Source organism: Argiope bruennichi, chromosome X1 (genome assembly GCF_947563725.1).
Source record: "Argiope bruennichi chromosome X1, qqArgBrue1.1, whole genome shotgun sequence".
NCBI lineage: Eukaryota > Metazoa > Arthropoda > Arachnida > Araneae > Araneidae > Argiope > Argiope bruennichi.
The window spans coordinates 85,938,212-85,966,005 of NC_079162.1; the positions used below are offsets into that span (position 1 = coordinate 85,938,212).

Here is a 27,794-nt window from a genome sequence, read left to right on the forward strand (position 1 = left end):
CATTAAAAACATTTTATTGCATATTTTCTATCTGGTTAATCTAATGACTTGCTAATAAAATAAGTTATTTCATATCTATACATATTCATATCATTTGTGTAGTCTTATAGTTTTTTTAATTATGTTATTATGGCGATATAAGTTATTAAAAATTGATAATGTATGTATGTAATATTTTTTCAAATCATTTTTAATTAACTTTTAATATTACTTTTATAACTAGAATTCATCTGTAACAGTTTTTGCATTTGTTATGCTATAAGAAAATTTTCCCATTCTTTACATAGACAGTGTACATGTTAATCAATTTTAACCTTGCTCCTTTTATTTTTCAATTTTGTAAATCTGTAAAAATATAATAAAGAATTCAAGTATTAAAGATTATTTGCAATATAAACTTAACATTTTAATTATGCTTTATTCCATATTGAAAAATCTTATTCGTCTATCCCTACCATTATACCACTGTATATCAAAGATTACGGCAGATTTTTGTATGAATAAAGCAAGAAGGGTTTTTGAGAAACAACCACCTAAATAATAAAAGATTAGGAAAAAAAATATTCTTTCTGTAGAATATTTCCAAAGTTATCTGCAATCACTTACAAATATTTTAGAATGCACATTTCTAGTGATTGAGAATAGAATATCTTGTGTCTTTTTTTTATATATATAAAAAAGTTTTAAAAAGTACTGTATAAATGAATTCTAAATTTAGTTACAAAAAATGGAATTTTTGTCTTATATCAAATATTATAATATTTAAAAAATTTAATATTATAATCAAATAAATTATAATATTTGTGTTTATACTATCAATTTTTAAGTATGTCATGTAAGTATTATTGTTAAATTAGCAATTTTTTTCATTAGTTATTTATAATATAATTAATTCTTATTTCACATTTCTCAGATTAAAGACTTGCAAAGATATGGAAGAAATAAGGAACAGCCTTTTCCTCCTGAAAAAAAAAAAAAAAAAAAAAAAAGAAAGAAAGAAAAGCAACAAACAAAAAAATCTTTTTCATCTGTCTGGTGATGATTATACAGGATTGCTTTTTGTATTTTTGAAACTTTCCTGTATGACTCATTTCCATGATTGTACACTGTTTTCACATGGGTATATAAGTTTTTTTTTTTTTTTTTTTTTTTTAGTAAATTGATTTTTTATGTTATTATTTATTTTATAGAAAAAGAATTATTGCAGTTTTTATTATGATTAATAATTAGAAATTTAAAGAAATTACTTTTGTTACTTATAAATTGTGTGATATAATAATGTGCTTAGTTACTCAATATAGCTAATCTCTTTTACAATATCAGTTTACTTCAGCTTTAATCTTCAACAATGTGTATAAAATTAACATTTTTTAAAGAAATCAAATTTTGACCTTTGTTATCTGCTGAAAATGATTACCAATTTTTATTAATGTTTTCCTTCTCATTACATAACAAATTTTAACATTATTTCTAATGTATTCTCTACCTGATTATTTTTTGAATTTATCGGTATAGAAATGACTAAATAATTCCTTATTCCCATCTTTGAAAATCAAATGTATTTTTAATTTGATGTTGTTCTTTTTATGATTTATAGAAAATGACATGCATGTATGACTCATATCAGTGTAGTTATTTTTTAGTGGTTTTATGTGCTCATTATCTTATTACAATATGTATATGTATTAGAGAAATAAAAAGACACATATAGAAGAATTTTGTATTAAGAATCAGCATTAATGTTGCACCTCTATTGACACTTTCTTGTAATTCTTGTAGAAGAATTTTGAATTAATAATCAGCATGAATGTTATATTTTAAAGTACCTTTAATGGAACTTTGTTTTAATGCTTGTAGAAGCTGTAACTTCTCTGTCAGAATTTTCTTTTGTAATTCATATATGTTACTTTTCGAGTCAAATTTGAATAAAATAGATTTTTGTATACAGAAGTCCTTTTTTAATTTTGCATATTTTAAGACATTCTGAGAAGTGTGTGAAAAACAAAGAAAATAGATTAATTGTGATTTGAAAATTTTGGAATTTGAAAAACAAGTATAGATAATAACTTATCCGAGTTAATTCAAATTTCTACAAATTATGATGCAAATATAAAATTTTAAAAAAGAGGTTTTTATTTTAAAAATTCAACTTAATTTAACTGACAGTTTAATGTAACCTATTAGAATAATATTTAAGATGATTTCAAGAAAAAAAATTTTGTGAAAAATTCTTTTACTTTTTTGAAACATTTCAATTTGGATCATCTTTCATCAAATTTAAATATAGAAAGAGATTCCTTGTTTAAATACACAAGATCCTGAGTTGAAAAATTTGACAATTAAACAAAGGAAATTATGCTGACTTAACAGTATTTAGTTAGATGTTGTGCTCATAGGTTTATGATTTCAGGAAGTAATGATTGTCATGAAGATATGAATAATTAAAAACATCGTTGGAAATTAATATAATAAAGTGACAGATATTATTCAAGTATGAGTAGAAACTAAATGTTAAAATATCAAAAAATTAATAACTTTTTTGGTACAAAATCCTGGGAATAAAAAAAATAAAAAAAAAAGGCAAAAACTTGTTGAAACAAATGGAATTTCACATTTACTTGAAAGAATTAAAATATCATTACTAGTTTCTGACAGGCTAATCAAGTTAAACTGTGTTGCTTTTTGATTAAGTTTGAATCATCAAGCAGAAAGTGTTAAAAAATTTATTGTTGGTTGTTGATGTTTTTCCACTCAATTTATTTGTACAAAAGTGAGTGGTGAGTGCTTATGATGTGCAAATTAATCATTTCTTTTATTCAAGGATAGCAATTCTAAAATAAGTATGGTTGTCATCAATATTTATATTATTTTTATGCAGATTTGTAATGGCAAGATTGTGAAGTACATGTTGTCAAACTGACAATTAACTCATTCAAATTTAAAGAGTTGTTAAATTCATTGTTTATAAAAAGTTTTAGATATGAGATACAAATGAGCTAATTCACTTCCACAATAATAAAATATTATAAAAAATTATTGCATGAATATTTATTTTGGCAAAAAAGGCTCTTGTTTTTCATAAGAATTCTTCAATATTCATATAAAATTTTCACTGACTTTTGTTTATAATTTGAATTTTCTGATTTGCAGCATATATTCTGAATGTATATATTCTTCTTATATGTATATATTCTGACATTTATAACAATAAATTTATATCTTTTTTAACAAAATATATGTAAAAATTTAATATTCTGATAGTTAATAAAAGAAAATTTTTCCATATTTGCTTTTCGATGGAAATAAAAGCATACCACAGAATAAGTATTTTTTACTTTTATTCCGCTTTGAGGGGAAAAAATTATCTCAAACACTACTGAATATGTAGACAGCTAATACATATTTAAATATTGACACCAAAAACAATCTTAGTATTTTTTTTTAAATATAATATATTGTGGAAGTTTAAAACCTATTTGTTTAAAAATAAATGCTGAAAGTCTAATAACAATCTTAAAGAGAAGTTTGTAATATATGCTATAAACTTCATGCAAACAATTATATGGGATTGCCAGAGATATCATTGCAATTTAAATAACCTTTGGAAATTGAAATATTTTGTGTAAATGAAAATTATTTACTAATATGAAAGTCATAATACTTGTAAGCAAGATTTTATACACTACATTTTCTCCTCTTTTATTATATTAAAAATACAGGATACTACAATTTTTGTTAAATTCATTGTTTAGAAGAAACTTCAATGAACTCCTCACTTGCGAAATCAGTTTGCAGCAGTTTGTTATTTCTATTGTTTATGTATATACTCTATAATTATATAAAAAATGTTTAAATATTTCCATAAGTAAATGAACTAATTTAAGGTTAATATGCATTTTTTTCAAAAATTTAATTCAGATAGACCTTTTGTAAAAGTTTAATTCATTGGAAAACTATTCAAAGCACAGCTAATATGCATATTCTCAATTCAAAAGAGAGCAAATGCTCAAATGTTTTATTACATAATAATAGAGTGGAAATTTAAAATATACTTGGTTAATAATGTATAGTCAGAGAAACAATCCTACGAAAAGCTATAATATCATGTAAGCAAATCGGTGAGATTATCACTAGGCAATATCACCTTTGTTTTCTCGTTTGATCCTTGTACACATCTGGGAAAGAAACAAAATAACAACAAAAACACGAAACAGCGCCACCCATCAGCTGATAATCATGTGATATATATAGACCAATGAAGATCCATTTCCGGTTGAAAAAGGCAGAAAAAGCTGATTGTCGTAACCTTGATGCTTAGTCGTGAAATTACCGTTCGTGAATACCAATGATCATTGGTTGATGATTAATCGTTGATCATGGGTTGAACGATCCGATGTTTAGCAACCGGTTTGGTGAATACGGCCGTTAGCAACTCCTCAACAGTTTTGGTATCCAATCAAATATTTGTCGTTGTCCCCTTCTTACTGGCTTGATGATTAGAGGATTATGATTGGTTAAAGAATTTCGCGTTTTGTTTATATTGCATATATGACATAAAAAGGGTTTTATTTATATTTCTTTTTTTATTTGCATAAATGAGTTTAGAATGAGATTTAGAAATGCGCTTATCTCATATTTCCAAAGGGTTAATTACATTCTTTGTATTTTTCTTTTCTTTTCATAGCGCTCCTGATATTTTTAAATATATATTTAGTGAATTGGAAAGAGCAATTAGTTCAGAACGAGTAAGAATACTTTTTGTATTCTTAGTCTTTAAAGGGGAAATCTGAATGATACCTTCATTCATTAAGTAATTATTTGAGGCTATATAGTAATTTAAAATCATATTCATCTTATTTATGTCTGATTAAAACTGTTATTTAGTTTGTGAGCACTTGAAAGTACTTTCACTATTTTCTTAACTTCTTTTTTGAAAAATTACCTAGATTCATATAATTTTATTTTGTCCTTCTGCTAATCCAAATGTTAGCTGCTGGTGCTGGGTTAGGATATCCACCATTAATATTTTAATATATAATATGTATGTATTTTAAATTAATTTTCAAAAATTAAATCATTGAAATTTTTGGAATTTTTTTATTAAAAAATATTAAAACAGAAAAAAAAGTGAACAAACAAAAAGAAGAGATAATTGTTTTTTTTTTAGTTGTTTTTAAATAATATGTATTCTCTGTAAATCATTGCTCCTGATAGTAAGTAATCATGAATTATAAACTGGCCAGTAGAATCCAATTGTATTCAGTTGTTAATGGCGGAAACAGTACTTTTCCGATAGAAGTAAAGATATCTCCAACAGGACGCAAATAACATTTCCCTAATTTATCGTCAAAATAACATACAATAACTAAGTTCATAGTTGATTAAGGTAACTAAGAATTTAATATATAATTTAATTATATTTAATAATTATTAATTAAGTTTAAACTACTGAAACCGATTTCGGAAATTTTTATTTCTTATAAAAATTAATGACACCTAGACACCCTGACAATCAATGGTTTCTAAACCACAGTTCATTTTAGACAGAATTTACAGAAATTCTACTTTACTCTACATTTCCTGCGGAAATAAACCTTGACAGAATGCCATTCAGTAAAATATCTAATGTACCAATTTCAGCAATTTTTATTTCATATGACTCCTAGATGCGTCTATAGAGGATTGACTGCTCCATCCACCTCCATTTTCTACAGATATCTCAAAATAAAACTTAGAAAAAGGTCCCAGCCTCACCAACGGGATAGATTTCGTTAATTCTCGTTACCAATTATTTTCATCACTTTAGAAGCATAGCTACGCAATCAAAACGCTCTTTTCCATATTAGCACTATATGCCCAATAATATTGTAACAGAATCTACACTGGCTGGTATTCGGAATTTGGAGCAACATCTTGTAAATACCGTACTATATCTTGTGGCAATAGGATCATTATTCTACAATTATAATTTAAAATAGCAGTAAATTTTGTTTTATTATCACGTGTTTCATCAAAATTGGGCAACATGATTATATTAATACCATTCATAAAGTCGTTTAAAACGACTAGAATTAGTAGAACAAATCTTATCATGTGAAATAAATACTATGAACTACATTTGATCAGAAGAGGGATATAATAAAAGTAGAATTATAATAATATAAATAAAAACTACATTATAATGACAGAACATTCTGATTTTTTAGCTATATAATGACATCTAGCTTAACGAGCTTAATTCTTTTTCCAGTCTTACTTGTAATGCCAACACCTGTTAAATGAAACAATTTTTTTATAGGAATCCATCTAAAATACGACATTGCGTTCCATATCGCCACCACTGTCATCTTATCAATCATTTGTAAATTATGCCACTCAATGAGTGAGTGACTAAAATTTGTAGAAAAATCCCGCTCTGATATTGCATTTATTATTGATATTTTTGTAATTAGCGCATTACTGTCTATAAAGAAATTTATGATTCTTAATCAATGCTTAGTCAAAGTGAATAAAAAATGCATCTTTAAAAAAACTTTCAGTGCTTAGCCTTTTATTGCTCTGAAAATTTCGTTTTCGCATTTTTACGGGTATGATCTTCATTTTAATACATGCTATTAAAATCTCAATTCCATTGAAAACGTTTTCTTACTTTTTTGTCTTACCATAAGTAAAATTATCTTACTAAATGGTCACTTGAACAATTAATAATAAAAATTAAATTACAAAACACACAATAATTAAAATTCTCATATGTATATATTTTTGAAAATGCCATCAGAATACTTACGATTTGTGTATTTTACAGTAGTTGAAAGTATTCACAAAATTATATCTCGAGTTCAGTAATTGAAAGTATATACTAAATTATATTCCCAGTTCAGAAATACTGAAAAATCATCTAGAAATCATGTTATATGAGGGGAAAATCCAATAAATAAAGCGATACTTGATTTGTGTGTTGTGATTTACGACACTGCTGACAGTTATCTGTCAGCGATTTAAGCCGAGTGAGCGTCTCTTCTTTATTCAGCAGCGCCAACTAAGGGCGAGAGTACGACTTAGCTACTTCATTCGTCACATTCGCTTGCACAACCCCTTTTTACAGGGGGCACAATCACACACCTCACAGATAGAACACAGAAGAACAACCACGCCCAAACCGGGACTCGCACCAGGGACGTCCAGATCACGGGGAAGACCACAACCCCCGATAGACAAGGCCTCTGCTGGTTTCCGTGACGTCACAACGAGACGGTACACTCCATTCCCTTAACGTCAAGTCTCTGCGCGCTAGAGAGTGAAGAGAAATTACTTTTCACTTGTTAATATCATTTCATATACTTCCATATCATGCAATTCAACACACATATATTGTAGAATTCATTAATAATTAAAATGCAGCCGCTTTCCACATCGCCCTGGAGGTACGGTGCTTGGTATGCATTACCTTTTTTGCATTATGTGCAGGGCAGGTTTCCCAGTAGCTGTATCTCCCCTAGATTTAAAACTATTATCTTCATTCACTACATCATTAAAAATTATATCTGTTGCGAAATATTTTTGATTAGAAAATTTCTTCTTCATATATGGTACATAAATTTTTAAATTATTATATAAAAATACATTTGCAATGCTTTTGTTGATTAATTTCAAAACAATTCCATACAATAATGGTTTTATGAATATTTGCCGTGGCGTCAACTCCAAGAAAGCAATAAAAACAATATTTCACGAAACAGTATTCTATTCCAAAAAATATCCAATAAATCTTTGAAACATTAGAAGAGCTTTCTTATTTAACTACATATTTTATCATTACTTTGTTAGAAATATCTTTACTAAATTTATCAAATTTTCTTTCCTTTCCGGTTTTAGAAGAGCTTTTCAAACTATCATGTAATTATTCAATAATGCATTGACTGCAGATCAGATTGCCAATCTATAAACATTTTCCGGTTTATGTCTTGAAATGTCTTTGCCATAATCCTGTACTTCTTCATTCACTACATCATTAAAAATCATATCTGTTGCGAAATATTTTTGCTTAGAAAATTTCAAAATTTCTTATTCACATAAGGTACAGAAGTTCTGAATTATAATCAGAGCCGGCCTTAAATATAAAGGAGATTGGGTGCAAGAAACCATTTGGAGCCGCAATTTTTTTTTTAAGTAAAAAAAAAATTACAAACATTATATATAATGCTATTGCGTATATATTTGTTAAATGAATTTGTTTTTGCTTTGAATTACTTCAGAAAAATCACCATTTTTTTTTCGATGATTTGTATAGCAAATGCTTGTAAGCTTCTTCACGCCTTGACCAACTACACTTCTTCCTTACTTTTAATTTGCTGAATTTAATTTGAAATTTTTTATATCGGTGATTAAATTGACACATTTTTAAATCTACTTTCTCTCTGTACAATGACAGTATCAATTGCTGTGATATTTTTAATACATAAATTCTTTAACTTCATCTTCTTTTATTTCGGAATATGATCTTTTTCTTTTTCAAATTCGTGTTTTAAGAAAATTTTCTGAATTATTCAAATTGCATTCTATCACTTTTGATTCGTCTAAAAATGTGTTGAATTTTGTACTTAAATTTTGAACTTCAGTTTTAATTTTACTGATCAATTTAAAAGCCGAATAAAAAACAACTGTTTTTAGTTGAAATAGTTCATTGGTAGTGTTAATTTTGGGCAATATTGAAAACTATACTATTAAGTATAAAATAAATGGCATTTCTTTTATTGATTCCAATATTTTTACTTCGCATACCGCTGTACTATCTCTATTTACCTCAATAAATTCTTCTAGGACATTACAAATTTTTTCAAACTGTGTATACATTGCTTTAACTGAATCCATTCTGGCTTCCCAAAGGGTATAAAAAAGCATATAGAAGTTGTAATATCCAAAAAAAAAAGATTACAATATATACTGCTGGAAATGGTATCACAAATTAATAAATTTAAAAAGTATGATGTGCAAGACATATAAATTGCATGTGGATTTAGAGCAACTATTCTAAATTGCAAAACTTTGTACTTCCGTTTCGTGTTGCTATCTTTGCCTTACGCCTATCCTTTACAATTCATAATATTTAAATCCAGTTCACTTAATCTTTTCAACAGAGGTTTTGCTAGTCCTTCTCCAGTCACAATGATTACTTTAATAAACCCTATAAACGACGCATTTATATTTAATCCTTTCTCTTCAATATTTTCATACCTAATAATGACTGAAGTGCGTTTGTTCTTAATGGGGAAAATCAAGATTATATTCCATTTGGTTACTGCTGTACTTGGATGATTTTGAATAGACTTTAATTTTGCTAAGGATTACATTTCATAATGTAGGAATATTTTGTTCATTTGATCGCAGTGCTAAATGATGCCCAATTCTAATTTTCGAATTTTTAATTCTGTTTATATGATTTATTAGCACAATTTGTATTTACTGAATTATTCGATTAAACATACAAAAATTTCCATTATTAGGAGTTTCTATTATTTTCATGGTTTCCACGAAATGAAAGGTTATTACATGATAAATATAGAATCATAAAAACAATTCTTTAAAACAGTAATTCAAGTCGTCCCCCCCCCCTTTTTTTTAATTGCTTGTTTGGTTTTCATCAACAGTAAAACATAATTTTAGTCTAATCAATAATTCTTTCCAACCAATAAAGGAATTAAAGTGACAAATAAAACATTCATGCTTTTGAATTACAATTTCAGCTTTCACCAGCTATTATAGCCACCTATAAATAGTGTAGATTGTTCATTTCCATTTTTTTTTTTTTTTTTTTTTTTTTTTTTTTTTTTTGAAAAATGTCGAGTCTTGAGTTTTCAAATAAATTAACCAGCTGCAAATATAAATTATTTTGTTATTACATGATAAATATATGGAATTGCTCCAATCACTAGTCTCGGATATTTAAGAGGGGCACTTAATAATTTTCCTGATTTCGAATCATATAGACTAGTTTCTCTTTCAATGTCATTTTTTTAAATGTAATTCACAGACCTACAGTAAAGGAAATTATTCGTAAATATTGACTTCCTTTAATGTTTAATTTAAATACAGTAACAAATATACAACATAAAACAATATATAATTATTATTGTTTACTCTCATGCTTTTATCGTTATGTTATATAATAAAACTTTACTATATAAACGTAATTATAGATATAATAGTAAATAAAGCATGTAAACATAATTACGGCAAATATTATAATTATTATTGACAATAATTACAGACATTATTACCTGTATTACGGCATTTTATAAAAACAATTCTTTTCATAATGCACTTGATTAAAATCACGAATAATGGATATTACTGAGCTGTTAAATTTCTAATGTGAGAATAAATGATTTTTCATTTAGAAACATTAAGCATTAGTTTAAAATAATTAAATAAGTTTACCCTACTATGCTGCGTCGGATAAAATCCTTCACGATGTATGGCACTGAACCATTTCTTTTTAAGCTCTTCATTTTTAGGAAAGGCAAAAACACTTACTCTTGGGCCATTCCTGTAATTTCCATTACAGTTTGGAACACAACAGATCAAAGGCATTTCTATTCCTTATTTTTAGTAATCCAAATGATTTTTCTTGCAAATAAGAAATGGCTCTTCCTGTCTACTCAAACACAGGAGGGCCACTGGCTAAAACATGGCGTGGGAGGAAAAGAGTTCGTTTCTTATCAGTAAACTTGAAGAGGATGAAATTCCTCCCTCGGTCCCCCAATTCGCACCCACTCTTGTAACCTCTCGGAGCGACGTCATTACTTTCTGTGACGTAAGTTTTCCGGCCTTGTCTAACGGGGGTTGTGGGAAGACACGCTACCCCTATGCCAGCACGCCGACGATACTTGATTTAAAGACTATATTCTAATACTTACAATTTTCTGAAAACATTATTATTCGAAGGAGTGTGATTATAAAGTAAAACAAAGCCTTATAAAGTCCACAAGAGTGCGGTAAGAGGGGTGGATCACTTGCGGTAGTCCCAGCTTGTCTCCACTCCACATGGTGAAAAAGGACAAGCTATATAAAAATAAAAAAAAATAAAAACATATGGACATACTGTCTGTCCACGACAAGAACACTGCTAGACATTCGTCTATGTTTACGGCGGGCGTTATAGAAACAGGTTACTGTAGGAAGAGTTCATTTCGCAGAGGTAGAAATTCATTCAAGTTTCTTACATTGGCACGTTTAGCGCCAAAGTGGCGATATTTGTTATTATTGCATTTAATTCTTGAAAACAAATTGAAAAAAAAATAATTCACTCAGCTGAAAATCATTTGCATACTCGGAATATTGAAAATATCTGGCATTCCTGTCATATGTATACAAAGAACAAAACAAATCAAATAGAAAAACTGAATAAATATTTGTATGTCTAACGACTGCACAAGAAGAAAAAAAATTAAGAAGTAAAATCATGCATGACAAAACATTAATCGTCTTCATTTCATTTGCTTTAAATTTATATAAGTTATTAATATCAAATTCTCAGCAGCAAAAGCGAGGTAATCTAATTTAACATAATTAATCGTAATTTAACATAATTAATCGTAATTATTTCATAAATTTTATAAAAGGCTGCTTTTATTTTGTTTTAAAGTAAAATGCTCATTGTTAAATATGTTTGAAACCTTTCCAAATTTATATTTATTTTTCTGATGTATATACTATTTCCCGAAACACCAAATTAACGATTACCATACTATCAATTTTCAGATTTTTAAAAATCAAACTTTGATTTGTAACTTATTTTCAATATGCACAAGCTTTTTACAGCATAATTAATTTCGCAAAGTTTATATGTAAAAGTATTCTGAATTTGAAGATAATTCAAGTGTTCATTCATGCACGTGCCAGATGTCCCAGACTTAAAGGAACCCAACTAAATAAGCCCAATATCGCTTTACATTATTCTACGAAAAACGCGGTAAAAGTTTGTTTTTGTATTCCAGATTACCATTTATTCATTTCCCCCGGTTTGAAAAAGAAATACAATTATTTCAAAGAAAAATTTTCTCACGAGCTGTCAATTCAAATAAGAGTGATAAATGAGATTTTCCTTTCAATGTATCCTCGAAGCAATAAAGGATCCAAATTCCTGCATGCATTTTATCATTTCGGGGTTGAAAATTCTTCACTCCTAATGTTCTTCACATTTCTATTCAAAGCCTATCAATGCCGTTTGAGAATACATATCTGCTACAGTTTTACTATCACAATCAGTGCACCTGAGTAGAAAGGAATCTCGTTAAATACTTTAATCCTTCTAACTCACATTAACGTGCATAAATTTTTAGATTCTTGGAATCATAGTTAAGAAGGAAAGCTATTGAAACTACAGAGAGGCGAGAAAACAAGTCTGAATAAATGACTATTTTTCTTTATTTTATTGAAAAAAAAGTAATGTGCTACCTATAATATAATATTTTTTCATACCATTATATAGTTGAATAATATTTAGCGATAAAAATTTAATAGAATTACTTCTTAACAATTGCATATACTCATTCAATTCCAGAAAAGAAATTAAATCGTTTTAATCTCTAAATATTTTCATATAACATAATAGAATCACTATTTTTAATTTCAAAGTAATTCTTTTTTTTTAAACTATAAATACAATTTCTCATAATTATTATTTAACACTAAGAGCAAAAGGTTAAAACAACGTTTTTTTCCCCTCCTTCTCATTTTTTTTAATCTTGACAATGATTGTGATAGTAGATAACTAAATTAATTATACTTGTAGATTTAAGGAAATTACTCAATAATTTCTATGAAAATAAAATACTAAATTGTGATATATACTTGTTTAAAAAATAATGGAATTCAAAGTTCCCTGCAAGAACTTTTTTTTAATAAATTTTCAATACACTTTTCAAATAAAAAATTCAAAATCAATGATCAATTAATTTTACTTATACAAACAGCTGAGTATAATTTGCTTTAAAAGTTTCAACTGTGCATTTTTTATAAATATAATCTGAAATGGATTTCTATATTTTCCAGTTCCATATATCGATCAATTCAAAAGGCGATCTTATTTATGTTAAAAAGTTAAATTCTAATTTATGATAATTATTTTATTAAATTTCAGTTTATAACATTAAATAAAAGTTTTTGATCCAGAAAAAGCTATAAAAGTATATATGTAATGATATTTTAAACTCTAATTTCAATTTAATTAATTTCCAAGGTTTTATCTTAATTTAGCCCATAGTAAGTTCATGCTAAAATATTCTATTATTTCCTGATAAATATTAGAATCTATTGTTTCTTTCTTCGTTTCACTTTCTACAATTTAAAGTATTATCATAACAATTATAAAAATTAATTAATCAGCAATTAACTAACTAAATTTCATGCTTTAAATTTAGTAAAATCTGCAAAATAAATAAATAAAACAGACCTTAAAAAATAAGGACAATCAAAACTATGTTAAACTGAAACTTTTGATTATTGACACAAACATGAATGGTAGAAATCAAGAACACATTAATGAAAAAGTAGAAAATAATAACAATGTATCAGAAACAAAATGTATTAGACTAAATACAATTCCATTCTGCTATAATCTATAACTGAATAATGAAAAAGAAATAAAAAAGCAATTTTAAAACTCACTTTTTATTTATAAAATATATTAATTATGATTAAAAGAATGCAAAACTATCTTATTTTAAAATGACAAAACTAGCAGAAACTGGTACGGAAATAAAATGAGGGTCAATTTATCTTTTAGGTTTCCTTAAAAGAACAACATGTCTATATCACGCGAGATGTTTTGTCAACCATAGCCAAACTCTACGATCTGTTTGGATTTATAGGTCCCGTTATCAGTAAGGTAAAAATACTTCTGTAAAGGTTTTGGTTAGAAAAATTAAACTGAGACTATCTACTTTCAGATCAACTTTAAAACGACTGGTATCGGTTTGTTGATAACTTAAAGGAAATAGAAAAGATTAAAACTAATAGGTATATTTCAAATTCGAAACAATTAGATTTCTGAATTTCTCCGACGCCTCTACACATACTTATGGAGCATTGTTTATCTTCACTGCCATCCGGAAGATAGTACTCTATTCTCCAAACTTCTCACAAGCAAATCTATAGTTTCTCCTCTGAAGATAATCTCTATACTTCATCTGGAATTATGTGCAAGCTTGCTGCTTATTAAACTTATAAAAAAGATTCTTCTGTCATTAAAAATGAACATAGACTAGGTAATTTTGTTTTCAGATTCAACAATTGCTTTAACTTGGATAAAACCATCTGCATCATCTTAGGACTTTTGTGAGAATTAAGCTTCTTAATTTCAATCAATGGCAGATCACCATCAGTGGAAACATATTTCTTTTAGTGAAAATCCTGCTGACCTAATATCTCGTAGAGTTGATCTTTCAAACCTCAAGTATGTGTTGGTCAGGGCATTAACTGCTATAAATGAAGCGATCATTGACTTTTTTTTCCAGTGAAGGCAAATTGGACTCTACCGAAAACGAAATATATTTGGTTGAATATAAACAGGTATAGATTCATAACTGTGACCTTTTTGAGAACAGTCAGCGAAACAACATCAACAAAATTATTTCTCAGAGTAATAATTTTCATAAATTAATTAGAATTCTCAGTTTCCTTTACAGATTCCTGTTCAATAGAAAAACTAAAGAAAAAAAGTTGCCTCTGTAACTGTTGAAGAATTTCAGCATGTTAAAAACATTTAATTAGAACAATACAAATAAATGCATTCAATATGGAAATTGATGCCATAAAGAATATGGAAATTTTAAAGGTACCAATGTAAGTAATTTAAATATTTTCCTTGATGATGATAATCTCATTCATGTTGGAGGTAGACTTATTCTGATTTATCATTTGATCGAAAACATCCTATTTTGTATTGCCTCGAAATCATAAGCTAACTACCATTATATCGGAACATTTTAATATAAAAAGTTTTCATGTTTGAACTCGAATTTTACTTCATCTTGTAAGGCAAGTTTGGTCATTAAATGGGAGAAATACTGCAAAGAATCACTTTAATAAATAACTTTTAGAAGCCTTCAAGATCAAGTATCAAGAAGAAATATTGCAATTACTATATTCTAATATTTAAAGGTTTCTAAAAACATCTTTTGTTCTTAAGAGTGTGGTTAATTGAACAAAACAAAACCTACTTCTCCCAGAAGTGCAATAAGCGGTGAGTGAGGGAGATTCCCTTGTGAAGTTTCAGTTCATCACCCCTCCTAATAGTGAAGTAGAGTAAGTTACATAAAAATTAAAAAATAGAAGAGCGGTAAACACATTATTAACGTTATAACGAGATGACGTTACTAGTAAACTATGCAGAGATGCAAAACAGAATAAAATATCGTTTTGATACTGAATGTAAATAGAAATCAAATGAAGATTTTCTTAACATCTATTTTTGTTTCTTATATTAGTTCTTAAAGATCGAACGATAAAATTACAATATAAAATTTAACTTGGCATGAAGTTAAAGTGAAAAATTTAGTAATCCTAACAATTCGAGATGGATTTTTCCTATTGGCTGACTATTAAATTTTTAGACATTATAAAGTTAATTTCTATGGATTTCTTGTGCATATTTAAAATCAATGACTAATGATATCTTGAAACACATATTCTATAATAAACTTTTCTATTCTTATATCCATTTTATGGAAGAATAAATATATGTGTATGCAAAAAGATTTGTATGCTTTTGTTACTTGAACTAGTGATGTTTTCAAATATTTGCAAAATGCCCTGGCAAATGCAAATGAATAGTTAGGTTTCCAAAGAATGTTTTGGCAGAAATTCTTTGGTATTGTTTTGAACAATCTTCAATTTTTCTAATTCACCGTTGTAAAGTTCTTTTTCTCAGAAACTATAGTATTAAGTTAATTTCTATTTAAATTATACATATAAATAACGTTAGAGAAGTATATAATATTCAGAAGTATTCATATGTGTGCAAAAAAAAATTATTTATTTTAGCCGTTGGAGTTTTCATATTAGCGATTTCTTTACACGGTTTTTGGAACTACTTAGAGGACTATCAGGCACTTTTCATGTTTATCATACAATAAAGGATCACTCAATTGACACTTTAACGTGAAAAAAGGTGTCCAAATTTTCTTTGATATTTACACTACTTATCTCTCTTAGGACAGGCACATATTCGTAATTTTTAACTGCAAACGTACCGGTATTTCAACGACATATTACAACTGCCATTAGAAAGTGCTTCATTTGACCTTTCGCGGTAGGTTTAGTGTTAATGGTGTTTGACAATTTAGTTGTAAATAAAAAGTCGTGGGATTAAGTTAGAAGCGCATACATCTAACTCAATAGATGTAAGATTAAACGTTTGGTTAAATGATTAGACAATTATTTAATAGCAAGTTAAAACACATTGGTTCGAGTTTGTATACGGATGTGCTCTACAAAACAATCGTTCATCGCGTCTCATTAGGAGCTGAAGGTCACAGCCAGAGCCCTGAAACTGACAAGCATTATAGCAAATAATACGGTGCTGCTTGAATGAAAAGAAAAGATGACTGTACTATGCTTAAAATCCTTTATTTATGGAAATTTTGAAATTTTACATATGTTTAATAACTTTGTAATTAAAAATCCTAAATGTGCTTTGTGATAGAGTACGTAATTTTAACTAATTCAATCCATTTTTATTGGTAATTCAAATGTTTTGCATTCAATAATTTTAATTTAAAATCCATAATTTGCATACTTAAATATTTATAGAAGTATATTCTAGGAACATAAATATCTGTTTCATGATAGAGAAATTCCTTAATTTTTTTTCCTTGTGAATATTGGTTTGAGCATAACTATTGGAAATTTATTATTTTATAAATAGCCTTCAATAAGTAATAATGCTCAGAGAGATAGTTATTTTGAATGAAATAATTTGAAGTTTGATTTGTAAAAATAAGCGAATGTAATTTATTACTGAATATTGATGCCTATGTAATCCATACATCTTTTCATATATTCTCTCGTCTTTTTCTCTTGAAGAATCACAGTTTATTCCAAACCATTTATCTTTTTCCTTTTTTACACTATTTTAAAAATTTTAAAACTTTGAATTCCTGTACAAAAGGAGGTTTTGCAAAAAAAAAAAAAATTTCTGCAAACTTGTTTCAAGCTGTTTGTATGATAGTGATTTTAACATGAAGGGAGATAAAAAGAATTTTGCTCATATTCTAATTTTTTATTTTCATACCTCTCTAGTTATGCGACTGGTCCTATTTGTCATCTAGTAATAAGAAAAAATAGGTAAATTACCTGCAACTAACGCCAATTGTACTCAAAGGGATTAAGCATTATAGAAACAAATAAAAAATGACAAGGAATTTAACATAAAATAAAACTGAAGTCGGCTTGTGTGGATATTTGTAGTTTAGCTTAGGGGCAGAGACAGTAGAAGAAAAGAAAAGGCAATTTGTTCCCTTTTCACCTGTCGGTGACTGCTTACCCCCATTCAGAGAGAAAATGAATTTTTCGGCAAAAGTCTGTACCGCTTTGAAACTGTAGTATAACGAACAGGGTATATGATAAATTAAAACCCATATCAGAGTTTAAACATTATCAACTATCTCAGCAACCTAGTAGCGGTTTAAGAAGGCAAAATAAATGACCCGGGGTTCTAAGTAAATAAGATGTCACACTTTTGCGGACTATTTTTGTTCGGTCAACTAAGAAATCAATGTGGCTGATGCTGGTGATATTAAATTGACAGATTATCAGACCTATAAATTAGGTGTCCTCCTTTCAGATAGCAATGTCTCAAGTATTAATCCTTTTCTTACAATTTTATTTTGTAGAAACTTTAGTTAATTTTCTTAAAAGTGAACAATCAAGAAAACTTTTTAGTTTATTCAAAATTTCCTTTAATTAAATGTAATTAATAGATTTTAATTAAATTCTATCTTTACTATGATAATGAATCAACAAGAGCATAAACCTATAAAATAAATCTTCGTTTTAGAATTTTTTAAAATTTCATATGACAATAAAGAATTATTTTTAGATGCATATTAAACTTCCTTAGCATATGAACACCTGATAAAAATATCAAATATGATAAAATATCATATTTCATGGCAAATTCTGGTAACAGATTAGCGCTGTTAGCTTAGACAAACCAGAACCAGCAAATGCATTAGCATGATCATCTCAATTGTGGAAATCTATATTAGAAGTTATTGAAATAGTTCCGAATAGGGATGACGAATATTTTCAGAGCGGTTATTACGTAACCAATATCAAAAAGTCACAAATACAAGTGATCAATACTTTTCAAAGAGGGGTGTGATTCAAATCCTTCATACGATCTTACTGATGATATTTCGATTACAGGTTTTGGATCACGATAGAAACTAACAATCGATACGATATCACTGAAATTTGCCGGAGCGGTGACGATACGATCTGTCCAATGGAAGCTCTCGAAAGAAATCTGTGATTGGATTGAAAAGTGAACGGACCGGTTATTGGAATTATCGTATCGTATCATTGAATTGCATATCACTGAAATTTATCGGAGAGGTGATTTCACCGGAAAGTGCGAGGCTTCACTGGAAAGTGCGAAGTCACCGCTCAACTTTACGGGAGTGACCGATATTCGTATTTGATGATGCACTATTCCATACAGATCATTTTTAATTGCTCGTGACATGATTAACTTTGATTAGATGTACTCTGTTTACTGCTGGCGCCATCTATTGGTAGAATATAGGACTAAAGTAAACATTTTAAAGAAATGACATATATTTTTAACTCATCTTTTTCAGAAAATGGTTCACTCTAATAAATTAATTAAATAAATAGTTTTGACAAAAAAAATAAAATTTAAGAAGTAAGCTGAAACAGATAAATTAATTCAATCACACGTTAATTAAATTAGTAAATTAAGTATTAATTACAATTAATAAATTTTATATTTAATATTAAGTAATAATTTTTAATTAATAATATGATTGAAATAACGGATATTTGGAACGCATATTTAAAAATAACAATAGCAATATTATTTGTTATTCAAAAAATCTTGGATTAGGCATCTCTAGTTCCGAAAGGCTGCACCTTCGCTGTGATTGGTTGATATACATATATGACGAAAAATAATCACGTGTTCACTTGAACCAATCACCGGGAAGTTGACCGAGGGCTAGTTATTTCTTCGGAACATTAATTTCAAATTTCACACACACACTATTATCAGTAAAATTAATATTTATTTTTTTGGCAACACTCACTATGTTTGTTTGGGTTAGCAGAAGTATCGAGTGTAGTGGTTTGTTTATAAATTCTGCAGTTCATCATTCATTCCGCGCTTATTTTGTTATCGGGAACACGATAAAATTCTTCTCGTTTGGTATGCTTCACATTTTAATTTTTTTGCTTAAAACAGTGTATAATTTATTTATGTTAAAATTCAGTTGATTTCCTTTAATGTAGGAAATTTTATAATGTATGCTGTATATATCGGTTTAAAAATATTGTTATTTGATGAAATGAATTTACTTATAATTTATTTGTGTTATTATTTGAGTTTCAGTAGCATCATTTTCTATGATGCGAATATCGGTTTCAAGAATTTAATTGCAATCACCACTTTCTTTATTTTTTCACCTTTTTAAAAATTTCTGTTAATGCAGTTCCATAGTAGTTATAGGCTGAGGTGCACAAGGGGTGTAAAATTACAGTATTAATAATAGTTTTTGCGGTTTAGATAATGGATTTGTTGGAAGAATTTGCCAAAAGTTTGAGCAATTATATCTCTAGAATTAACTTGATTTCTTTATATTGTGAGCCTCTATGAATTTGGGAAAATATAAAGAAAGAACTTTAAATATCTTTAGACTTTTCAGAAATATTATTGATCATTCACAGATTTTCAGCACTTTCCATATTTATTTACTATCAGTATATAATCAAATTTCTAGATGAATAGATTTGATTAATCTAATACACTTTTTTCATGTTTCTTTCTTTATATTTGGAGGAATTTGAGTACTGTAATTTTTAGACTGGTAAAAAAAGAAAAGTGGTCAATGCAGATATTAGCTTATTTATTTTAGTATTTACATTTATCCTTATTACATATCTACTCTTACCAGAAAATTACTTTTCATTTGTAGTATCTATAAATGAAGATGGTTTGTACGTTTGCAGACATTATAAATTCCAAGATTTAGTTTATTATTAGAAATCAAACCTGCAACTACTCTCTTAAATCATGATACATTTTTCTTTTGGTTTCAGTTCAAGCACACTTTGAATTTCATTTGCTTTTTCTTTCTGTGTTCTCAGTTGCTATTAGGATTTAAAAAACAAATGTAAAAAATATAAAATGAGAATATGAATTTCCTTTATTAAAATTAAGTTGTTTCATAAAAAATTTATTCTGATGTAAAATATGAAAATTTATTATGATGTAATGGCTTATAACCATTACTTAACTGTTTTTCTCATAAAAAATGCTAAAAAAATATTAAATTTTATTAAAAAAATTCATTTATTTGTATTTATTGTTCATGTCTGTTAGTACCTTGTTGCATGGGTCTGCAATTAAGACATTACTGGTGCATTTAAAATTATACTTTAATAGTTATCAAAATGTGTATGATTTTTATGTAGTATTTATTGTATTCTTTATATTGGAAAAACTTTATTTAATAGATAAGGTGAGACTGTCTTGTCAGTCTGTTGTTGACCCAAGAATGATCTAAATTAAAAACCTATAACTGGGTTACAAACATTGATTGATAACCCAAATAACAGTCTACAAGAAAATAATTCTTACTCTGATTATAGTATTTTTTATTCGAGTATAAAGTACTATTTGTATGTGACCTTTCTTAGTAATTTATGTAAGGTACTTTCATTTTACTATTCTATTTGTATAGTATGAACATGGAGAAATATTTTTGATGAATGACTCCCTTATTAACATATGTTCCTTTATCAAGTTCTTTTCTTAACAGTTAAAATGTAGCCAAATATTCCAGAATATATGAGGGCTATTTTATTTTGTTATAGTTTCAAAATGAATTTCTTTAACTCCCAATCAGATTTTCTTGGCATTTATGATAATTTTTGTAAGTTTGTTTTTACTGTGATAACTTCTAATGATTTCTTCAACTATTTGCTAAAAGAAAATTCATTTTTTAAAGCAGTTTTCTTTTAATTCATCTCTTTTAACTTATATGTTACAGAATATATAAAATATCATCTTTCAACTGATTTATCTAAAATGAGCTCCTCCCTTTTTTTAAAGAGCTGTTATAATTTTTAAAGATCTTAGGCTCTTCAGAATTGTTTTACTGATACCATTTAAGTAACATTCAACATTCTTCATGATTTTAATAATAAATTTCCATTAATTTTTAAATTTTAACTCTCAAATAATGGTAACCATTTAGGTTATTACATATATATAATTTGTAGACATCTTCTAAGAAAACATTACTAATATAAGAAAGCAATCATTTTGTAAATACAAAAAAACTTCTTATTGTAGCGTTCAAATCGTTTTTTAAATGAGGGAAGTATGATGGAAAATTAGATTAATATTTTTTTAAAATTATTTTTCCATCTTATGACCATTTTGAGAAAATCATGATTAAAGCAATTGAAGTTATTGGTAAATGTCAATTGGGAGAAATTAATTATAACTTTAGATGATAGAATATCTGAAATTAAGAATGCAGTTTGATAAGGAATTGCTGATTTTGAATTTTTAGAAATTCACAAAGCTCATTTGAACTACTGATGAAATGGGATAGTAAAAGTTAAAATAATTATAATTTGAAAGGTGTGAACAAAAAAGGAGTTATTACTTATACATAATTAAACTCCTTTGAATATATGACAGTTTTGTCTTTTCATTAAAATTTTAAAATACTTCTAATGATCATTTATTGTAATAATGGTATTAGAAAATGGTTTATTACTTTCATAAGTAAAAGAAAATTATTATTTATGTACATATTTTTTAATAGTTATATTTTTGGAATAAAAGTTTAAAAGAGAAAAAAATAATGATAATGTTTGGGAAGCTTTGCCATTTTCTTAATTATTGTAGATTAATGAGAAATTTTTTCTTAATGATCATTTCACTAGATACTTTTTCGGGTATGCTAGTTCTTACTACTATGATTAAATGTTTCTTTTGAATTTTTGGATATGTTTTTTTATTTGTGTATTTTGAAAAACTGCATGTATAATGACAAAAATCTCCTTCTCCAAATAAAAGACATTCTACGAAGCATTTGATACTCTTCTATCACCACAAGTGTATTTCATTATTATTATTGAAAAAAAAAAAAAAAAGGTATTTGCTTATGCATTTTCAAGCTTTCAGGTATGTTAATGATCTAGTAATCTTTAATCATGAAATATTTAAAACTAAGCCTTTCATAACTAGTTATATGCCATGTTTTCCAATGGCAGTTTCAATTTACTGTTGAGGTATCAATATATTATTATTTGGTAGAATATTTACCCTACAGTTTTGTTTCTTTAAAAAGTTGGGAAAAAACAAATAATTATTCATTTAAAAGATGAACTACAAATTAGTTGAAACCAGATGTATGGATCTAGGCATCAAAGATGACATAACATTTTCACTCGTGTTTACAATAGAAGAGATAATTTAAATTTTATTGTCAATAGATATCCTTCTTATTATCCAATGTTTCAAGAAAAATTTATAGAAACTCCATTCTTAATCATATAATTTAAATAAATATTATTTTCTCTATAAAAGTGTTTTTTCCCAGCAAATTAAAAATTTCAAAGATCAATTATATAAAATAGTATATTTCTAAATCTCACTGACAATTATTTCAATTCTTAAACTTCATCCCCTCCTCCCCCAATATGTTTTTACTTTATTTTTGCCACTCTTCAAAGACAATGTTATCTGAATAAAAACCATTAAATTTGTTTATTCAAATCATGAAGCTTGTGTAGAATTTTGCCACTTTTTGGAAGCATCAAAGTTGTTGATTGTTTTATTGTCCAGCTGCTGTTGATAATGGTGATTGATGAAATTGCATATGTAATTTAGTCTATTGACTGAAATTTAAACACTTTTTTCCTTAACTGTGACTGATTTTGTTGATCATAGCTAATCTTAAACAGAGAATGTTGTGTTTCATATGCTCCCCCCCCCCAAAAAAAAAATGAGAGTGAAATCTAGTGTGTGAGTCACTTATCCTAATAATCTGTCTACCAAAATTCTGTTTAAATAGGCTCTAATATCTTGATAGCATTAAGGAAATGCTTCATCCTGTTTGAAGTATAATTCTTTATTTCTGAGCATTTCTTTAATGTTTACTTACAGCATTCTGGTATATATTGAGGCAAACTTTACTAGTATTAAGAAAAGAAAAGTTAGTTTAATCCAGTCACTGACAAATTACATTTTCCTTTTACACCTAAGTAATATATATGTGTCTCCATTACCAAATGATGATTATTACTTGCCAGTTGCTACTTTTATGACAACTGAGTAATTTAATTTATGAAAAAATATTGAATCAAAGTATAAAAAATGATATGAATTATTATATTAATTAATTTGGTTTTAGAAATTTTCAATATTTTACAGAATTCTGTAATTGCATGGATTGATTTGAGTTATAAAACTTAAATATATGTTGCTTATGTAATAGTTCTTCGAAGTATATATATATATATATATATATATATATATATATATATATATATATATATATATATATATATATATATATATATATATATATATATATATATATATATTAGGACGCTCTCTATGTAATAATTAGCACTGACCATTTGTTTACATTAAAAAATTACCTGTGTTAGTTTCATGGGATAAAACTAACATTTATTAGGTAATTTAAATTTGAACTTAAATATTAATTTATATATATCTTTTTTATATAGAATTATTTTCATAATAAGAATATTTTCTATGAGTATCTACTACGAATTTCTTTATTTCAAAATCGTCTGCGTAAAATTTTCTAAAGAATTAATAAAAATTCAAAGAAAAATTGTACAAATTAGTATCATTAAAAAAAAAACTGAATTTTATCATTAGTTTTATTTATGATGGTATAAATTTTTTTCGGATTAATTTCCTCCGAAATTTCTGTGGGAAAAAGAAAAAAAAAAAAAAAAAAAAAAAAAAAAAGGCAAAATATTGGTTGATTTCTAGCAGGCTAATCCGGTTGCTATCGGTTCACTCCTGTTTCACTTGCTGGCAAAGTCTTTGCATCTCCAGTGTCCGTTTCAGCGATTGACTTATGCTTTCTTTTAGGTATTTTTAAATCAGTACGTTGAAAACCTAGTAAAAAGGTATGTAATCAGATGAAACAGAAATTTAAAAATAGTAGTAGAATAATTCAAGGGTATCTTTAATTTTAATGCGTTTAAATTTCTTTAAAAAGGAATAACAGTTGAAAAAATATTGTGCAAAAATGGAAGTGATATCACTGAAATGACAAAATTTTGACTTTTAAAAATGATATTAAAATATTTCTTGTAAGATTATTTGTTCCGAAGTTACAGTAGAAAAACGATAAATTCGTTGTGGTGGAATGAAGATCATTATGATCGGTGCAGTGGAAGCAAGATGACGTATGTTTTCAGGAACATTTCTTTAATGATCACATTTCACACAAAACAAACAAACACGAAAAGCAAGGCAAGACAAGATATTAACGCGCGTACCTTAACAGAACAGCATCTCAACTCATTATAATTACAATCGCAATGCACTATGGGATGCGTACTAATCAGGCATCACCATCTATTATCCGAAGGAGAAGATAGAGTAATGCAACTGCTACATCGTTTAAATTTTAATTAATTGAATATTCAATTAACTCTTACTATTTGAAAATTTGATGGTATTCTTTTTTTTTTTTTTTTAAATTTGTAAATTTTTTTTTTTTTTTTTGTCTTAACGAATAAGTGTGCAAAATTTGGTTGATATTGGCCTAGTCGTTTATGAGTAGATGCGGAGGAACATGTATATATAATTTTAATATCTTTTAGTCTAATTTAAATGCTAATTAATTTCCTGTTGTTGTTTTTTTAAATCTTAGTCCAAATTACTTTATTCTAAAAATTTTCTGGTATTTCCTGATCTAAATCCCACTTTTTATTTATTTCGCACATGCTCTCTCAGAAATGGATGACTAATACAACTTTTAAAATTTAAGAGCAGAGCTAAAAATTCCCTAACACCTTGGACATTCCTTCCAAAGATGCCGAAGATTCCCATTTCTAAATCCGCTTTTGTCGAAGAAATCTTTATAAACGCACTAAGGGAAAAACTTCTCTAACTTTCGTTCTTGTTCTCTGGTGCGAACAGACGTGTTCTGCCTACGGTTTCCATGTATAAACCATGTCCTCAAATGGAAACAAATAAAAGTTAATGTCAAATTTATCTTCTTGTCAGTCACTCATCAGCAAAATGTTACATACACAAGTAGGCACAATGGATTTATTTATTTATTTATATTCAGATTGCATCTCAATGTATTCAGTGTACAGAAGTAATGAAACTTTTACGAGAGTATCATTATGCTTAATATTTTCATTGAACACGAAAAATTTTACAGTTCTTTTCATTATACAGTGCAGCTAAAAATAGGTTTTAAGGATTAACAAGCAATTTTCTACTATCAAAACCGCATTCAGATTATTGTTGTAAGTATTTGAAAAGTAAGCATTATTCGAGAAAGTAACAAATTACTTTGCTAATGGTCTGAAAACTAAGCACTATTTGGAATTTCATGCACTTTTATAATTAAATTAAGAAATTAAAGATATTTAACTTAATAATAATATAATAATGAAGTCCTTCTATGCAATATGAGACAGGTATTCAAATGGTATCAATATTCAGAGGTGTGCAATATGAGACAAAGGTATTCAAATGGTATCAATATTCAAAGGCACGCACTATGAAACAGAAATATTCAAATGGTATCAATATTCAAATGAGTACAATATGAGACAGAGGTATTCAAATGGTATCAATATTCAGAGGTATGCTCTATGAGACAGAGGTATTCAAATGGTATCAGTATTCAGAGGTATGCAATATGAGACAGAGGTCAGTGTGAATGTTGTTTTTAAAGTGTCAGTAGAACATTGCTCTTTTCCAAATTCCTTTTCCTCTCTACTCTTGGATTTAACCACTGGTTATAACAAAATAAAAAAATATAATCAGATAATAAGTATTCTGTTTAATAAGCTTATTAGAAAATTTATTATTAAAATTTAAAAGTTAAACCTCGTAAAGTAAATAATCTTTCTCATGAAAAAAAGAAAAGGAAATCGTTGGTTTTGATATACATTTTTCAGTGGAATGATTGAATAGTAATCATTAAGTTAGAAAATTTTGGATAGTAGGAATCGTCATAGAGGTAGTTGAACACTAGCGTTCTATTTATTTATAACCACTTAGAATGATTTGAAGTCCAAGTGTGGCCAGCTATGTATTTTCAAATTATATGAAAAGAAGCTGAATTTAAACGCTCATTCGGTTGTAATCTTGTGGATTTTGAAGTTGCGTGAAAAGAAACTGGTTTTATAGCTTGAAAAAAAATGCTCATGTGGCCGTATTCTATAACCAGAATGTCTTATAAACTTGTAAATTCTAAGGAATCTGTAAGGATTTGTAATTTTTAATTTGGAAATAAACCTTAAAATAAGATACAAGATTTTAATTAAAGAAATCTAAGGCGAAGGACGTATAAAGAAAATTAGTCTTAATTTTAGAATGTAAATTTTTTGCTGTAACCTTTCTTTTAGAAACAAAATTATAGCCTAATTTGGAAATTCGAACAGTTGTTTAATTTTATAAATTGTGGATTTAAGAATTATAAATCCATACGTGAGATAGAATACAATTTGTTTAGAAACTCTCATAAAAAAAAAAGAGAAGAAAGAAATCTTTTACCAAACTAAATGTCATTAATTTAGAAGACTTGGCTCTCTTTTTAAAAGTTTTTTTTCTTCTTCTTTTTTTAAAATTACTTGACATTTTTTTTTGTAAGCTAAATTTTTTTTGTGTTTCCAATATTTAATTTTTTTTTTGTCATATGATGTGATTTATTTTGGTATTGGAGAATGAGCAAGGATCTCAAGGAGAGATCCTTGAAATCTTGAAAAAAAATATATAGCTGTGTTGATTCTGATATATAGGATTGCCGCGGTACCGGGAGAACCGGGAAAGTATTGGGAATTTAAAAATCATCTAAAATAAAGGAAAATTGCTGGGAAATGTGAAAAATTCCAAAAATGCGGGGAATTTTAAGTTCCTTAATTCCTTTTTTTTTATTTAAAAAATGCCGATCTCTGAACATAGCAAGAATAAAAGGTCGTAATCATAGCATCAAAAATGGAACTGATCGCCCCTTTTTTACACGTTCCCTCTTTTTTTCTGTATAGATCAGAGTAATTTCGATTTCAGTTACAGATTTATTTCCATAAGATTCCTGGATTGTAGCTAGTAGAATAAATTTCTTCGGCAGAAATAGCAACATTCAATCTGCAGAAGAATCGCAGTGGTGTTTAGTAACTCGCAAGTGAGTTTGTTGAATGGTTTGTTTATTATTTAAAAAATTGTGAGCTTATTCAGAGTAGATTAGAGAACTTTTTGTAAAATAATGAGCTGCTCAGAATCCATATTTAACACAGATTGGACGGATAAA

General features: G+C 27.4%; 1 protein-coding gene across 4 annotated transcripts in view; it reads left to right on the forward strand.

Moving 5' to 3' along the window:
- Positions 1-19,229: 19,229 nt before the first annotated feature.
- LOC129958174 (FRAS1-related extracellular matrix protein 1-like) overlaps positions 19,230-27,794 on the forward strand; it is a 72,179-nt gene continuing 63,614 nt past the window's right edge. For all 4 annotated transcript variants that reach the window (XM_056070427.1, XM_056070428.1, XM_056070429.1 and 1 more), the window contains exon 1: positions 19,230-19,447. The gene's annotated coding sequence lies outside the window, so the exon portion shown is untranslated. The remainder of the gene's footprint in view (positions 19,448-27,794) is intronic.